Here is a 20,027-nt window from a genome sequence, read left to right on the forward strand (position 1 = left end):
CGAGGGACGACCACTTGCTTTGCCTCTGTTGATCGCAATGTTCTCCTAGGGACATACCTTTGAAATGTTTCCTAAAATAATCAGGGCCCCTGCCTGTCAGTGATTTAAACACTGTGCAAAGTACTTTAAATTAGGCATGCTGTTTCACTGGAAGCCAGGGAAGCTGTTTGAGTTCCTTACTAACAGAGACAAACCTAGGCGTGCTAGTAATAAGCCTGGCTGCCGCATTTTGCACTAGCTGGAGTCTACTTAGATGTTTCTTATGAATGTTCACATACAGACTATTACAATAGTCCAGCCGCGACAAAATGAGTGCTGTGACTGCCGTCCTAAAACTTTCCTCCGGTAGAAAGAATTTTATTTTCCTTAAGACTCTGAGAAGATAAAAGCTTATTGAAACAACTCCACTAACCTGTTCTCCAAAAGTTACTTTATTATCCATAATCACCCCTCGGTTCTTAGCTTTCCTAGTAAGGGCCGGAGGGATTCCCATTTCTTCAGGCCACCAATCATGGGTGCAAATGGTCGGGTTATTGCCAAAAATGATGACCTTTGTCTTGCCTACATTAAGTTTTAGGCAATTTGAGGACATCCAGCCGGCAGTTTGCAGTTCCTTGCCTTGCTGTAGGGACAACACAAATCGTGTACCATCCACATGAGATTAACTGGAGCCCATAAGATCTTATTAGTGTTGCCAGCAGGCCCACGTAGATATTAAAACGCGTGGGACTGAGGGAAGAGCCCTGCGGAACACCGCAAGGAAAAGAAAATGGCTTTGGTTCTATGTCTACTCAAGTCCACAGTCTAAATTCTGTCAGCCAGAAAAGATTGAAGGCGGGTCCAGGCTTTGCCCTGCACCCCTGCAGCTGATAACCGGTCCATCATAACTTCATGGTGGACCGTATCGAAAGCTGCTGACAAGTCTAGCATAATCAGAATTGCTGCACCACCTTGGTCCATTGCCTCTCTCACCTCCTCCTTAGTTTTGATCAATGCAAGCTCTGTGCTGTGTTCTGCATGAAAGCCAAATTGTGTGGAATCTAGCACATTATTGATCTGAATACATTTGCTAAGTTGTACATTCATATCCTTCTCGATCGTTTTGGCTGGTAGTGGGAGGCGCGAGATAGGTCTACAGCTGTTCGGTTCCAAAGGGTCCAATTAGTTTTTTTTATAAGCGGAAGTATTGAGGCTGATTTCCAGGACCTAGGAAACTGGCCAGCATTAAAGATGGTATTAAACAAAGGAGTAAGGCTGGGGGCAATAGCCTCTGGAACACTTTTGATCACTGACACTGGACACAGATCCGTGGGCGATCCATATCGAGGTGCCTTTAGGAGATTAACTAAATCTTGCGTCTCAAGTGGTTTTAAGCCCTGTAATAGAGGTACAGGTTTTATGGCACTTGGTACTGGCCTAACTAAGACATCCACCTCCTCTCTTTGCTGTTGCGAAAAGGAGGAAAAGATGGCTTCCACCTTATTTCTAAAGAAGAGAGCTAATGAATAACAAAGGACGGCACTGCTAGGTGTTAGGGTTTTATCCGGACTCGTCAATATAGTATTAGTTTTGAACAATTCTCTTGAGGATTTAGCCTCATTACTCTGCTCTGCAAAGTATAGTTTTTTTGTTTCCATGAATAATGTTTTATAGTTTGCAAGGCTTGCTCTATAAAAACACTCAGCCAACTTGAAGGATTTCAGCAACTACAGGCCCATCTTGCTCCTGCCTTTACACGCAAAAATCCTGGAGAAATAGATCAACAAGCAGATCTCCACATATCATGAACAGCACCACCTCCTAGACTCCACCCAGTCAGGGCTCTGCAGCAACCACAGCATGGAAACCACCCTCCTGGCAGCAACAGATGGCATCCAGTCCATCATGGATGGAAGAGGAGAAACTGCCGCTCTCATATTGCTTTTGACACTGTCTTCCAAGGCACCACCATCACTAGGCTCGAGGACGTAGGAATCCAAGGACCCACTGTCAGTTGGATCACCTCCTTCTTTACTAACAGGAAATGAATCAGACTCTCCACTTTCACCTCCAAACACAGGAACGTTGTCTGCAGAGTTCCTCATGGCTCCTCCCCCATCCCAGCCTTGTTCAACATGTACCTGGCAACTCTCACCTGCATCCCACATCATAAGAACTCACAGATTTAACATTGTCTCCAGCACCGATGACACTCAACTCATCCTCTCCCTCATCAACGTGAACAACAACACAAGAACCTGCATGTCTAATGTGACTAACTTTATATGGGAGTACTGCCTCAAACTCAACATGGAGATAACATTTTTGGAAACAAGAGCTTCCCCTTGTACTGCTCCTGGTGGCCACCCGACATCCCCAGAACATGCCAGAAACCTTCACTTCATCCTAAATGACAAACTCACAATGAACAAACAGTTCACTACTTTGACCACATTCTGCTGCCACATCTTCTAAATACTTCAGAAGATTCTCTAATAGCTCCACATGCTGACAAGATGCACAGCCATCCAGGCCTGCATCACCAGCAGACTTGACTACTGCAACACAATCTACGTCGACATCTGCAACTAACTCCAGACCATTCAAAAATCACTGCCAGAATAATCCTACACGTCCCCAGAAGTGCTCACATCACTCCCTGTCTCACTGAACTACACTGTCTGCCCATCCAGAAATGTTGCAAATTCAAGCTGCTCATCCACGCCTACAAAGTCCTTTACAACACAGGACCAGTGTACCTCAACAACCGACTCCAACTCTACTAACCTTCTAGACAGCTATGCTCCCCCTCTCTCTCACTAGCACAAATCCCCTGCATCCACAGAAGCAAGTCAGAAAGTCCCACCTGCTCCTTCATCGACGCAAAAAACTGCAAAGAACTTCCTCAACATATCAGGACTGCCACTCTACTTCTCAAATTCAACAAGAAACTGAATACTGTTCAACTAGCTTGGTCTCTGATCTAGCTCCTGCATCCCCCACAGGATACAAGCTGGACCATAGAAATCTACATAACATAACATAAGTCACAAACATGTTGCTGTGACTCCTTCAATACTCCGGGCTTATGCGTGGAAGTCAAAAGTGAAAATACAAGAAGAGAAAACAAACTCACAGCAAAATCTTTATGTATAAAGTCCATAAGTATGAGGCTCCAAGGAACACACTCTAAAGAACTGTACAGCATAAAACACACTGTACCACAGATATCCACATATGTGCATTCTTCAACAAACCACTTATTGTTAGATACCCGCACTCCTGAAATCACTTAGTTTGAACCTGCAATGACTGAGAGAAATGTCTATTCCAACATTAATTTTCATTGAGTTAACTGAGAAAATAGAAGTATTCTCAGACAGCACGTGAACATACATGTGCTCAACAAATTAGTGATAAGGGTAAGAAAAAATGAATATTGTGGTACAACATGGCCTTCAGTTACAATGGGCCTGCACCTTTGGTGGGGGGATTACATCACACCACCATGGAGGTGCTTTACTGGCACAATTGGAATAATTCTCTGGCCTTCAAACACATAATTTACAACCACAAGCAGCCCACTTCTCAATCATGCAAACTACATGCCCAACACCTCCCCCAAGTCTAAGCACTCTTTAATAGTATGTCAATCACGCAACAAACATTACCATACAGCTTTCTAAAAGTTAAGCAACGAGCAGTCACTCTACACAGGTTCTGCTGCACACTCTGGCCCTGATTTACAAAATGTTGCACAAATGCTGTGCTGCGATCCATGAGAAGGAGAGAGCAGGAGAGTGCCGTATTTACAAAGATATGGCACTCTCCACCCCTCTCCCTAGTGCTGGTGCAGAAATGTGCTGCCACTCACACACCTTTGTACCATAGTCCAAGGGTGTCTGCGTGAGTCTACCATAGGTTTAGTACTGGAAGGGTAACCTTCCAGTGCAAAATAATTGTATACTTAAAACTAACTTTAAAACGTTTCGCGCTTTGCATGTGTGCTGTACAGTGCAGCACTCATGCAAAGTCAGAAAAGAAATAAGAAATAAAAGCATTTCTCTGTGTTAGGGAGTATTTGAAATGGGCGCTGTTTTTTTATGCAAAACTGTCTACTTTTTTTAGTAAAGCTGGTTTTGCATCAAAAACCTTCGGTGGTTACATGGGAACTCCCATGGAACGCCCAGTTTGCACTAAGTAATTCAAAGCAGAGCTATACATTATTTTTAAGTGATTTTAGAAGTATTGCAGTGGAAAGTAAATTGGTAAAAGAAGATTTTTCACCGATTTGAACTACTTTTGTTATGCAAACACTGCACAAAGGCTTATGCTACCACACTACTCAACTAAAACTAGAACAACTATCCAGCATTTTCCAAATAGCATTCCTACTTAAGTATAGACTACACCATTCACCATCCTTTCCATCCACACAAACATGCTCCTGCATGCCTCTTAGATCCATGCAATGGTTAAAAAATATGCCAAAACAATAAGCCATTTGAATGCAGTGGCAATGAGAATCGCAATTTCTATAAGTTACTAGGGGCCATATGTATCAACATCCTTATTTGCGATTCTCAAATAGAGATTCTTTGCGAATCACTATTTGAGAATCGCAAAATGCTATGTATGTAGGATTTGCAATAAATTTTGCAAATCCTACATATTCCTTATTGGCGAATCTAAAATTGCGATTCACAATTAAGGAATACCTCCTCATTCATTCCTATGGACCTAGAGGCCTATGGGAATGAATGGGAAGACATTCTCAATTTGTGATTAGCAATTAGAAAATCGCAAATTGAGAATGCAATTTCAAGGGTGCAGGGGTGTCAAAAGGACACCCTGTTGCACCCCTGAAATAAGCATGGGTGCACATGTGGCGCACATACATGCCCTAAGGGCATGTATGTGCTTCACATTGCACTTTGAAAAATGCAAAAAAGTGCATTTTTCAAAGAAACTTGAAGTTGGTGGTAATTTGCGATTCCTTAAGGCGAAATTGCACTTTTTTGGTGCTTCTTACATTGCATTTAAGGAATCGCAAAATTTGCGATCCCTTAAATGCAATCGCAAAATAAGGAATCGCAAATTTTGCAATTCCTTATTTTGCATGCAGATTTGCCTTCATACATGCCATTTGGCAAAATTGCGATCGCAAACGCCAAAATTCTGCGAATTTCAGCATTTGCGAATGCAATTTTGCTTGATACAGATGGCCCTAGGTCAGCTAAAAGCAAGGCACACTATCAATAAATTCTGACTGCAACACCGTCAATAAACATGACTGACACCTCGGGTCCCAATCCGAGTCAGCAGACAACTGAATATTCAAACACCCAGGCTAGGGATGCTGATTCCGGCTGGTAACTCCACTCCAATTTTATCAGTCATTATGAGTTACCTGATGTGGGATCAAAGAGCACAGTCAGAAACAGGATCTTCTAAGTCCAACTCCAAAATGTTTTCCTGGTGTCAATGCAAACTTTCCTCCTGCTTGTAGCATTCGAAAAATATTTGTGGAAACTTATTAGGTTTTACCGAATGTTTTCACCAACTCGCAAAATGAAGTAATGTGGAGGTATCCTGCGAGAATACTGCTCCGACTGCCTCTGTATTGGCCTCTGGTGATCAGAAGGGCCTCTATGCTATGCACAAAACACGTAATTAGGTTTTGGTTCTGTTCCCATACTCAGACAAATGCCTTTACATACATCCATTACTAAAATGGGGCGGGCTGGACTGGCTACAAAGGTCGCAGGGAAACCACCCAGTAGACTGGGGTACAGGGTGATACTTTAAGTGCTAGATGACCTCACTAATGCAGCCCTGAGGTAAAAGTATGCAATTTATATTGCTGCACATGTGTGATATATTACTGATTGGAAATAACACTCATGGGCGTTTTGCCAGATCTTAAAGTATTGTGAATGTCCATAACTCTAAAACGTTTCCATAAATATATTAGAAAGTTGTGTGGTAAAAGGAATCCTTTGTTCTCTCTTTTTTAAAGTAAATAAATAAATAAACCCTCCCAGATCGGATGGTAAAGTCCTTAGACTACCAGGGAGCTAGTTTTAAAATATTTTCCAAAGTTACTTTTACCTATCCAGAGGCGGAATTTAAAGCAGAAAGGGAAAATCATTCTCCCAACCACGAATTAGGTCAGGGAGACCACTAAGGACAACAAAGACCCCTACCACAAGTCAGATACTCCTCAAACAATAACGACAGAGACGCTGGATCAACCAATCCAGGAACAACTGCATGGCCAATTCTTGCAAAGCATTGTTCAAGCCCAACCAAATAAAAAAATGCAAGGGCCATATGCATTAACAACCCAGGATTTGGACCCAGAGTTGCCTTACCTCACACCAGAGGAATGGGAGGAAATGGTAGCTTCATACTCCCATGCCCCTCAAGATGTAAAACAAGGAAAAAACAAGAGCTTCCTGGAATATAACATCAAACAAGATAAACTGCAGGAAAAAGAAGACATCTGGACCACACTGCTGCATACAATGCAAATGTCCGTAAATGCCATGCAATACCAATCTGACAAGATGGATATTCAACTGTCAGTTCTCAATTCATTTTCCATCTTCGTTGCAAACATCACCAACAAACTGGTAGACTTCAACAACTTGTTTAGGAGGACCTAATCAGTGACACAGCTCACCCAGAGCATAACAATTGTGGACAAATTGGCAACACTACCAACAGTAATGGACAATCTCCTGCCTGACATAAGAGAGACCGTGACAAACAAACCAGCTAAACCCTCCTCGAGAAACGATGAGCATCCAGCAATGAACTCAATAACCCAGGGTCAAGACCAGATAACTTCCAAACTGACACCAGAAGTAAGGCCGCCCCACAAGATTGTGGACCCAAAAAGAAAAGACTCGAACATGCCATTGAACCAAAGAGCCTCAACATCCCCAAAGAGTAACTCTGCACTCATATGTAAACTCCCTCAGGAAGCTCACTCTCCAGTAAGTGTGCAATCCTCCAAACAGAGGAGTAAACAGAAGAGGACGGGCAACATCAAAAATCGACATGACCAATACCTCCCATCAGGGGCAAGGGCCATATCTCTGGAAACCAACCAAAGGAAGACCTACAAGACATCTCAATCCCGGTGGGAGAATTGATTGAGCTAAATCAAGAGTCAGCAGAAAATTTGAGTTAGGAATGGTGGATTGAGGCAAAATGAAGCATTTCCCTATACAAAACAAAAAGCGATGGCACTGACTTCAAGAACGAATCCTGAAAAGGAAGAGGACACAAACAAGGAGACATAATTACAACAAGAGACCCTCGCACGGAGATCGAGCGGGCATGTGAAATGAGTCCACAGGCCCGGTAACAACAAGGGAACTTACTGAGTCAGTGGGCAAACAAATAGCCAAACAGGGCATGTTAATCAAACAGATAGCTCATCAGGACTCCACAACAATTGTGTTCCATCCTGTCTACAAATCAAAGGGACGGGTCGAGATATTGAACAGGGGAAACATTTTACACCTTCTAAAGTCCATCAACAGCTTGAAGAACTTAAAATCCAACCACTTGGAGTCAATTGACATTTTGTAGGCACTAGATCTACCGGGAGTCAACGCAACCAGCTTCACCAGACCTTGCTGAGAAAGTCCTAAAGGAGCATGCCAAACTAAACTCTTGGGGCATCAAGTTACGGCCCTTTACTAAAGCAAGATAGCCGACTAATAGCCGTAATAGCCCTAATAGCCAACATAAAAAATCAAATTAAACCCCATCAGGACCAATCCAGTACTCAATCATACTCAGTACTGTGAGAAGCCAGCAGTATAATCCTCAAGAGCAAAGAATCCAGAGAGCAACAGACCCCTAGGATAAATATAGCCGAAAGCATAGCCACACAAGATTGGGGTTGGCTATCCAGGACCATAAACATCAAAAGTCAAAACCCTTGACATACCATGCCCACAACACTGAATAAAAAAACACTCTGAAACTCTGCTCCTGGAACATCAACGGCATAGGAGATAAAACCTCAGATCCGGAACTGGAAACGTATTTTCAAAAATTCGATACATTTCACTCCAAGAAAGATGGTGCGAGACACCAACAGCATTGCAAGGATTTAACTCACACCACTTACCATCCACAAAGAGCGCCAAATTCGGACATAACAAGGGAGACCTTGCCAAATACAGCTCTATAATGAGCATCTACGCAGCGGAGCCAAAGACGCATAATTTAGTGCCCCCAATGCAATGCAAGTGATGGAGCAAGAACTCGTAGAAAATAGACTTGCTCAAAGGCAATCTGCTCCTTTAACTCATTAACAAGTATTAAATACTGTTTTGTGTAAAACTAATGTGCACCACACCAACACGCGGGTTAGTGAAGTTTGCATATGTGTTTACTAATGTTAATAACTCGAACGAATTACTAAAATGGCTTTAAAAGGGAAATTTTTTATTGAGCATGCATCAACTGCATCTATGCAGTATGATGAGCTGTCGCTTGGAGGAAAATTCTTGCGCATGAGCAGAAGGTACTAATATGGAGTCTTGATGACTCACGTGCTTTGCATCTGCTTGCTTGAAACCAAATCGAGTGATTTTACTAATCCTAACGCGGGGAAATAATTAATAAATAAACTGGGATACAGTAGAGATGGGTTGTATACAGTGAAATCATTTATTTTTTAAAGTAACATCTGTCTTTCTGACTTTATCACTAGAGCGCATTTGGGCCTCTCGTGTATAACTGGAGTGAGCTGAGCCATGTGATTTTTGCGCTTGGGTACTGAAAGTCAACCCGGAAGGATGGCATAAGGGTTGGGAAGATGACATTGAAAAAATACAGATATCAAACTCTTATGTTTAATGTCCTTCCTAATACTGGCTTTATTCCAGTCTAACCACTGTTACCCTATTTTTAATGGATGATATGTTTAGCTCTCACACATATGTTTGCCTTTTGATCAGACCATGTGCTAATCGTGTTCTCTCCATGTAAAGTGCTCTGATACCCTTGAGGGTCACGTTGGCGCTATACAAAACTTTCTAAATAAATAAAATATCTAAGGATAAGTGAGAGGGAGCGTCAGGCCCAAATGGGATCCCGCCAATATTGTACAAGCATGATCCACAATACTGGGCCAAAGCACTAAAACCTATTTTTGAATCAATCCTGCAAACATCAACAACACCATCATAGTGGAGGGGCTTGATTATTTCATCGATTTACAAAAAAGGCAATAGGAATAATCCAAAAGGCTACCGGCTGGTAGCACTACTGGATGATGAAGCAAAATATTATTTAGGATTAATATTATAAGAATTAATGTCTTGGGCTACAGAAACTGTGACAATACCATTAAATCAAACAGGCTTCTGCAAGAACATGGGGACCTTTACCAACACCTTAACCCTCTCATTAATGACAGATGCAGCACTTGCACTAAAACAGCCGCTGTACTTATACTTTGTTCACTACAGCTCAGCGTTCGATCACATAAATAGAAACTTACTATGGCAAAAACTAAAAAGGCTGAACATCTCATCACTACTTTTAAAACAGTGAATCCTCTTACCCATCAACACCTGGGTGTAAGTAAAACTGGACGCGGGAGACCACCCTATCAAAAGAGATCCCCGCGACCTCCGGTCTGAAACAAGGCTGAGTGCTAGCCCCAACACATTTTAATTTCTTTATGGCACAGCTATCAGCCACACCGAACGAAACCAACTTGCACGCCCCAAAACTTGGTGGCTTCCATCAATCAAATCTCTTCTATGTGGATTTAATTGCGCTGGAAATCCTTCCATCTGCTCACAGTACTCGCACTTTATTCCCATCCGGATCTGTGATTTGTGTACACAGAACTGGCTTCTGATCTCAATCAAGCCAGGGACTTGGAATCATTATACCCTGCTGATGTTATTCTGAATATTTTTCACCGACCTCTTTTTTGAACTTATATGGGAACTAAGGCGTAGGTAAAATCGGATAACCTGATTTCCTGCTCATTTGCCTATGCTTTTATTAATGTAAATTGTTGCAATGATTTTAATTAATCACACAAATAAAATATGATCTTATCTATCCGTGCAACCGTGATAGCAAAATTATAGACACAATTGGCAATACCATGGTGTAGACCTAGGGCTTATCAGAAACAATGGGCTTCAAGTATAAGTCCCAAATCATAGTCTAACGGACATGTCACGTAGACTAGTGAATGGGAGAGCGGCCACACACACAGCAGAGCTATTGTACCAACTCACCAAAGGGAAACCGCTGACGGCAATGCTCTGGCTCAAAGTACAAATACAGAAACAGTGTCCGTTAAAGCTCACACAGCACACGCGAGGGGCATATGTGCCAAAGCCTATAGAAGAAGCCAAATGACACTAAAAAACTTGCTTGTGTTGAAGATGCCAGTCTTCAGCAAGACGCAGGTGTTAAAACTAGCAAGTAAAGCTCCTCTCATAATCTTTCGTGCGGCTTCTGGATTGTGCACAAGCCACGTACCACCTGCAGCAAGACAAAGCACGGCGTTAGTGGCGTGAGACACAAAAGAGCCATGTCATAATTAAAAGTCAAGGAACGCATTGTGAATTCCGCCACAATATAGATGTGTCTAGCTGAAGGCGAATACAGCATTTACGGGAAATACCCCAGAGAGCTCCAGATATGTTGCAGTTTTAGTATTTCCTCATTAGACATCTGGCAAGTAAAAATCCACAGGGCCTTGGAGAGGAGGCACAGATCAACAAGAGGCCAATTGTGATCGTGCAGGTGTATTCCATGATGGATGAACAGAGCATGTGGATGGATGAGGCGAGGGTGTAAATGCATGATAGTATTTGTAGCTAAAAGAATGCATTGACGCGTGCCCAAGAAGATGAAAATATCTGAAACATATAGTAGAAACTAGTTGGAAAATTACATTTAGTGGTGACAGCCAGTCTTATCATGGACGGACCACTCCTTCGTTCTAAGTGTCGCCCTTCAATATAGTTGTCACGATCCTAAGATCTCTTCTTCATCGTGAGTGTCCCTACGGTTGAAAGAGACTGAACTAGACTGTCTGTGCACGTCATATTTTTTTTAGCAAAGCATCATTCGCCGGCGGGGTTTGAAATTAGAAATCAAATTTGGTGATGATCCACTTCCGAAGGAACGAATTTACAAAGGGCTTGAAGGAAATCCATACATTTGAAGGTATGTCATTTCTTTATTAATTCGGGAGTATATTACATTAACAATATTAAAGAATTCCAGAATATTCCTGGGAAAATTAGAACTGTTACAATGTTGCAATACTCACATGCATAACATTAATCATGCACAATTTCCTTCAGGTACACATTCTGCTTGTGGAAATACAATTAGGACTAGATGATTATTAGTACAGCCATGCAACATGAAAAGTTCACATGACTCACATTTTGCAACATTGCATGAATTTGAAGAGCGCAATCTCATCTAATTTCTGCCGATAGGCGAAAGGTTTGCATAGGATATATCTTGAAGAATACATGTATTGCTCAGTCAGACCTGTCTAACGCCAGTATTAGGAGTAACTTTTGAATGTGAGGATGCCTAATGCTTTGAGGGGCATATTGTCAAGGGGGTTTATCTCCGCTTTTTTGGCTTTAAAAGCCAAGAAAGCGGAGATAAAATTATCTCCCTATTACCTAGCTGTCGCTAACACCAGTTAGCGACAGCTAGTAGGAGATAGCGACCATCTTGGGCCCCGCTTTGCATGTCAGTGATATTTATCACTAATGACATGCAAAGTGGGCGTGCCAAGATGTTAGCGACTGGAAACAGTCGCTAACATCGCTATCTCCTATTACCAACTTTTGGAGATATTCGCGCTAAGCGCGAATATCTCCAAAAGCTAACACCTGCCCCATAGCAGTTCTTAGCCATGTTATCCAATGGTAGGTGGATAACATGGCTAAGAGCATTAGCTCAGTAATGCATGAATATCGCTGACTTTTCAGCGATATTCATGCATTTCGGACGATTTTTATCGCTTTGGAGATATACCTTGATAATAGCAAGGTTCCTAAGCAATAAAAGTCGCCGCAGCTCGGCGATAAAAATATCGCCGCTAAACCAACATAGCGATAATTATCGCTAGTTGTTGGTAATATGCCCCTGAGTTTCCACAAGAGATATGGGTAAGTGGATTTCATTAACTTAATAGCATTTTCTCAAAATTAAATGACAGAACGTATGCTTTCACACACTCCTCTAAATTTAACACAAATGTGCATTTGTATTTGGAATTTTACATTTGATAGTACAGGCTAGACTCTACGGCAACATATTTTACCCAATGAAGGAAATCCGCAAACATGGGGTTGTTTCATCCCAGTTCCAACCCTGAAAATACCATTATTTTTGTCAAGACTAAATATTTAGCTGTACAATGTTTGTGACCATTCAAAAACCTTTTGACTGTGTTTTCACCTCCTTTTTTCCGAAGTATCTAGCTGATAAACATACAGTTTCATCGCAACTCTCCATGTGTGAAATCAGAGTTTCCACCACAGTGGCAAGATTTCTGTGAAAATAACATTTGGGGCATAAGATACTTCCAGAGCCAATCTTATTTCTTTGAAACATGACTGGGATTTCCCCCACACAAATGTCTTTATTTGTGCATTTTAGTTGAATATAGACGTGCAAAAACCTTTGTGAGTGGGTCTTTGAGCACCCTTGTTAGAGGTTCAAAAGATTGAGTAGATATTTTGAGACACTAATTAATTATTTTGGGTTGGAACTTCAATCAATCAATACATCTTTATTTCGATACGTTAAGTACCATAAAAGATGCATAAAATACATTATATTTACATTACAATTTCACAATATACATTAAATGGATCACAAGGTCACATAACGGAACTAATAGTTTATAGGCGTACATTTCATATAAGTCCTGGACACCATTTCCGGGGGCAAAAAAGTCACGTTAAATAATGTAAAAGCTAAAAATCTAAAAAGGCATGCGTATAAAAACTTGATTAAAAAATCTGGGGATCCAACATTGAGACAGTTAGTATATCATGTATAAATATTGAAAATATTCTACTACATAAGTATCCAACAATATTACTAAAAGGATTGCACCTGATAAATAGATTCTACGACTTCAAATTTTCAGACCCAATTTCATTCTCATAAAATTAACAGTCAGGAAGAATCTACTAACACCAAAGACTATAACCTGACTGGTATTAGTTTTTAGAATTCTTCCAGCCTCTTTGTGGGATCTGGAACCTATGTTCCGACAAAGGGGCAATATCCACCTTTTCCTTGGTTTTGCATGAGTTGGACAAAAAAAAACAAAATGTGTAACTCATCTTGCTTTGCCTGGTTTGCACATAAGGTACACAGATTACTACTACTATTGGACCACCTCAGTTCACAAACATTTGTCCTAAGCGTACCATATCTGAATTTCATATAGATTGTCTTTGCTAGCGGTGGGTGAATCTCGTCCAAAAAAAGTTCAAAAGATGCTATATCTTTGAACAATAAGAAATTATTTGTCAGAGATCCATGTGTTTTTAGGTTCACTATCTTATAACTCACATATGACCAGAATGATGGCTTTAGAATTTTCTTTGAGGACGAGTTCATTGATACTGGTTCATTCCAAAAGTGTGCTAAACCTATTTTTACCAACCAGGATCTTACATGTTTAAGCCTTTGGACTTTGTTACAGCAATCTAGATCCATAACTTCTTTTAGACCTTCTTTATAGTCTGACAGCTCTGGGAGCGTCCACAATCTGACCCAGAGCATCAACGGTCTCAAAATTGCATGGTGGTCTATGCGTTTGATATTCAGGTCTAAAAGAAGGGGAATCAACGGGGTACTGACTGGTAGTTTTAACAACGCCCTGAAAAACGTATTCTCTCCAATTTCAAAGGAGTTTCTACACATAGGTCCCCATAATTCTGCCCTGTATAGTACCGCTGATTGTACTTTAAATTTAAAAATCTCTAAAGCCGGGGTGACTGCTTTATTCAGGCTATTACCATGTCTTTTCATTATAGGTAAAGAATTTTGTTTAAACACTATTTTGCTTTTTTCTATCTGGCTTCTCCATGTTAGTTTCGAATCCAAAGAAACCTCCAGATAGGTAAAATTCTGGACACATTCCAATTTTTGTCCATTTAACGTCAGGTTTTCCCTAAAATTTTTATGGGCGTTTAGGGCCATATATTTTGTTTTCTTTGCATTAATCTCCAGGCCCTTTGTGCTGCAGTATGCCTGAAACCTGATCAGTAGATTCTGTAGGCTCCGGGGTGTTTGAGAAATAAGAATGGTATCATCCGCGAAAAGGAGGGACGAAACCCGTTCGCCCCCCAATTTTGGGGAATCATTATCACAGTTCTCCATACAAAAGGGGATGTCGTTGACAAACAAAGAAAAAAGTGTCTGAGACAACACACATCCCTGGCGGACTCCCCTCTTTATTGGTATAGGTTGTGATAACTCCCCATTCGGTCCCCACCTAACTTTAGCATAATTGTTCATGTGTAATTTTGTGACCAGCTTCAATAAGTCAGCTGGTAACCCCTGGCATTTAAGGGACTCCCAGAACAGTTCCCGTGGGATTAAGTCAAACGCCGCCCGAAGATCAACGAATGCTACGTACAGGTGGCCTTTTCTTAGGGTAATATACTTCCAGCATAAACAACAAGATCTTAGTACCTGATCGATGGTACTTGTTTTAGCTCTAAACCCTGCTTGATATTTTGTGAGCATTAACTCTTCTTCCATCCATATATTAACACGATTTAAAACATGCCTTGAGAACATTTTTTGTAATATGTCAATTAAACTAATTGGGCGGTAGTTAGCAGGGTCATTCCTATCGCCCTTTTTAAAAATAGTGATGATTTCTGCCCCTTTCCAGGTGTCCGGGATTTCTGCGCCAGCCACGATAACATTACATAAGTGATTTATATATGGTACCCAAATATTTGTTTCATCTTTAAATAAATCACCTGGTATTTTATCAAGCCCAGGGACCTTCCCATTTTTGACCAAGGCAATGGCTAATTCAGTCTCTTGATGGTCAAAGACTATGGGCATGCTCTCTATAGGTGCAGATGGTGGTGTATGTACAACCTGCCGAGCCTTATCCCCCTCTGGGATATCGTATAATTTGGTGAAGTGGTCGATCCAAGTGGCCTCATCAAGGAAGACCAATCGTGAGCCCTTTTCTTTTTTATTACCTTTTTCCACTATTTCCCAAAATAATTTTTGGTCCTTCTTTTTGGCCGCTGAAAGCATACTTGACCAAATTTCTTGGTCCCAAAATGATTTGGCTTCAGCCAGGGTTCTCTTGTATTCTTTCCTAGCCTCTTTAACTGCCAATACATTGTTATTTTGAATCGTCTGAACTAAAGTTAACTTTGCAGTGCGACACTCTTTATTAAACCAAGGTTTACCTACAGACTGGGAATCAGTTACTCCTCCCATCTTTTTTGGTCTTTTGGTCATTAGTAGTAGGAGTTCCTTGAAAAACATTTTGTGTTGGTCTAGAAATATCCTAGGCTCATTTTGAGAAAGTTATACGTTCCAAATGTGTTGGCAAGAAAGCTATAAATGTTTGCCACTACATCTTCATTCTCCAATATATATGCCCATTTAACTGCACGACGATTATTGCTAACTACAATGTTGTCTGGGGTAGCATGCCACGTTCTTTCCATGACATTCTGTCCCAATAGTAGGCTCCTAGAAAAACTAATTTCAAGTGGGCGATGGTCGCTATCTGTCCTTGCTCTTATTTCCATGTCTACAGCAAATAACCATATATCCGAGGATAGGATAATGTAATCAATTTTGCTCTGGCAGTTGTATCTAAAGAAGGTTGGGGCTTTCGGGCTATCAGATGGTAGGTGCCCATTACATGCCCTCATCCCGTGGCCAGCCATTACCCTTGTGATTTGGAGGGCTAGGACAGTGCCAGCAACTGTACCACTACTGGATAATGATGGTATATTATTGGCACTGTCTTCGTCCTCTAGCAATTTATCTAACCCTACAATGGGTTCAAAGTTGCAGTTCAGGTCTCCACATATTATTTTACTTTTTCCTGGATCTAAAGCATTTAGAAGTGAATCCAGGATTTCAATTGTGGGAGACTCCCTATAAGATGGACATGGTCTATTGTAAACATTATATAAGTATAGCACCTTTTTGTCATTAGTGACTATTTTCACTCCAAGTATGTCTAAGGAGTCGATACTTAATTTACTAATAGTTATGTCAATAGTCACTCTTACCCAAATGATAAGGCCCCCAGACGGTCGACCCCTTACCGATGGGACTGCATTTATTTGGTAAGTTTTATATCCTACCCTGTGTACAGTTTTCGTGGCCCATGTTTCCTGAAGTATACAGATGTCGCTTGTATTTATTTAATTGTTCCATTCCGGGTCACTTATGTTTGATCCCACTCCCGCTATGTTCCATGATATTAACTTTATCTCAGAGGGACCATTTAAATTAAAAACACTAGTTGATAGAGGAAGACCAATAGGGCTGGCAACACTAAGTACATTATCTGCTGCCTTAAATTCTGTGCCACTAACTTCCTTCTGTAACATTATTCCGCATAGTGAACTTAAGGTAGGAATATGGGATTGGTATACGTCACCACCTTCCATAACACGTGTATCAATCCCCCTCTGTAGTGCAACCTGTGTCTACCATTTCCTTTTCCTTGGCCACATGCATTAATTGTAGTCAGTCAACCGCCTCTAAAGATGATAATTAATTGAACCTACTTGACTTTTCTAAGAAGCTCAGTGGTCCCAGATTTTGCTTTGATTTTGGCACACTTGGTTTATAAAAATAACCTAGTGATAAAGCTTGCATAACGGGGCTTTGTGAAGGGGGCTTGCTCCTCATGTACTTTTAATATCTTACGGACCATGTGAGGGTATCTAAAATTTACAATTATAAAATCCCCTTGAATGTCTTTTGGTGATACACCTACCCACCCTACACTTCTCACCATCAGTATTTCTCCACTTCTATTTGGATGAAACTTTTTGTATTTGCAGAGCCAATTTACAACTTTATTCCTAAGGTTGTCTCATGATTCTTTTTGGTCTCTTTTTAGGACTGGGGCACCTGATAATACCAATACATAAGGAGATGCAGCAGGCGGTAGGCTCAAAATATCTTCATTTGGCACCAAACCAGTCCCCTTTGGGCTATGAATAATCCCCTCTCTTCCTTGAATCCTTATATGTTCTATATTCTTAGTAGCAAGTACTGAAGCAAGTGCAGGGGCAATATTGCTATTGGTTACCAGCGAGCCATCTACCCCAATGCTGTCATCCTGTATCAAAATAGAACTTGGGTGGTTTGTATGGTCTACAGCATTGATCACTTTATGGCTATCGATACATCTGCTCTCTAATTCACTCAACAGACAAGTACCATCTTCAATCAACCCCCTCACCTCTTCAATAGTTGCACATATTTTAGTAGACTATTTATCTAGTTGTTCTACTTTGTCATCAAGAACTATTAATCTAGAGTTTAAACATTCATCTATCTGGGATTGTATTGTGTCTAAGGCATTTTTAAAAATTTCCACTATTGTACGATCTTCTTTTGCCTCCATCCCACTAGGTTTACCAAAATTCATATCATAGTCAAAGTCAGTTTGGGTTCCCAAGGATCTGCATCTTGTTTCGACCAGTTCATGCGTGTGCAAATTGCCATCCCCATTCTTACAACCCACAGGTTTACTTGGCTTCCCTTTCTTTCCAGACGGTTTTTTCTCCTTGAACTGGATTTTTGGTTTAGCTCCCATATCTGTACCAGACTTCTGTGTCCGCAGTCTAGTAAAAATCCCTGCTATCCTGGGGTCTTTATGTAAGGTCCCAGGGACGATGTTATTTGTGCTTTGTTGCGATGACAGTATATTGTTACCCTCGTTCTGATGTGGAACAGTAACCGGTACTTGGCTGATAGGCTTACTGAGCATTTGACCATATGTTGGAAGACTAGATGGGTCAAGTGAAAGTCGTCGCTTAGCAAATTCAATCTCACGACACACTAATTGTTCAGCGCTACTTATAAAGTCATCTAAAGAGCCAGTTACCCCCGGCCTCCCACTCATCTGAGCCATAGTTTCAACTCTGTAATTTGGTCAGATTAGGGAATACTTGTATTATCCTCCTTGTACCGACACAACTGGTAGCCCATACAGTCTGTAACCAAAAACTAACTGAAATAATCGACTGGTACCTTAGCAGGGATAACAGCCAAGAGGTGTTGCCCAGCCCGGCCTCTTCTGGCCTCGGACGGCCGCAGACGGCCCCGCCCTTGTCCCAGACTTCTCCCGGGCGTCCCCGCGCGCGTCCCGCGGGACGAGGGACCAATCGCTGCTTTAAGCGCCTCCTGGCGCGTGTGTCTAGCGTCAGCGGCGGCGCCGCAGCAGGAATCCTGGGAGCTGTAGTCCCGTCCTCCGCCCCGGGGAAATCAGCGTCGGCTCCTGTGGTACGGAGCGTTTAGGTAAGTCTACCTCAGTTCAGCGCGGCGTGGCGGGGCCCAGAAAAGCAAATGAACTTGTTTGAGTCTTTCCGTTTGCTTTCTTTACTATCTTTGTAGCAGGTCCTTGTAGGTCCAGTCTGGTGGAAATGTAACTGTCTCAAAAGGCCTCATGTTTGCAGACAACACACACACAACACACAACATACAAAATGCAATTTACAGAGTGCTTTGAATCAGCCTTCTTCCCCAATTGCCTTTTTTGAGCAATCACTCTTCAGACATTGCCGTGCTGGGTTGTTTTTAGGGTTTATGACCTGCCCACAAAATCTTGTGGCTGTATATATTGTTTAAATTAGTCCTCTCAGAAGAAAAGGAGACCACACAGTAGAAGACTCAGAAGGATAAAAACTTATTTTCAGAGCACCGAGGGATTCAATTGTTTCAATTGTTAATTTAAATATATTGGGGCAGATTTACACGCCCTTTGTGCCTCCGGTGCATCATGTTGCGTGACGCACCGGTGGCGCAGCCTGCTAAGTGATATTTATGAGAAACGGAAAAGTCACCCTGCATGACTTAACCTGTACTTGTAAATATCGTCCCTTTGCACACAACATTTTGCGTGGTAGAGGCGTGACATGGTTGTTGTTGTGGGTGTTCCCACGCAACACCCATATCCACTGATTCATTTCCAGATTTACGAGAAATGGTAAATCTGGAAATGCATCAGAATGATACGCCACACAGTGGCATAGCCCTTGGGCAGTGGCGACTGGCAGTGGGAGTGCTGCGGGGTAGTGGAGCGGGGGAGGGGCAGGGTGGGGAGGTAGTGGAGTCAGACATACGACGTCCACGAGTTAAGTAAGTAAATAAATAATTAAAACTATTTACCTTGCGCTCGCTGCATCACCGAGTTGGCGATGCAGCAAGCGCAAGGTAAATAGTTGTATTTATTTATTTACTTACTTTAATCGTGGACTTCGTATGTCCGACTCCACTACCCCCCACCCTGCCCCTCCCCCGCTCTGCCTCACCGCCCAGCAGCACTCCTACTGTTAGCCGCCACTGCCCTAGGGGTGGCGTAGCAAGGTGCAATGAGGAGAAATGTTTTAATTTCTCCTCTTTTTTTCCTCTTTCAATGCGTGCTGCATTCTACAGCACACATTGGAAGAATAAATCACCTCAATTGATTGTTTTTGTGCAGGTGCCCCTTTCTGCACAAAAATAATCTCCCCACAATGCAGGCATACTTGCACTATGGTGCAATGGTGCCTGCGTCGGCGCATGGCAGCAGTTTGTGCGTCAGCGCAGGGGATGGCACAGAGATGCGACAAATTGTTGTAAATATGTTGCATCCCTGTGCTTCGAAACTAACACAGCGCAGCACAGCAAAATGACTCGCGGCACCACACTGCATTTGTTTCTTGTAGATCTGCCCCATTATTTGCAGTTAAATCGTCTGAGCAGTGTGAAGAGAACTGACACAAAAGAAAGAC

This window comes from Lissotriton helveticus, chromosome 6, assembly GCF_964261635.1.
Source record: "Lissotriton helveticus chromosome 6, aLisHel1.1, whole genome shotgun sequence".
NCBI classification, from domain to species: Eukaryota; Metazoa; Chordata; class Amphibia; order Caudata; family Salamandridae; genus Lissotriton; species Lissotriton helveticus.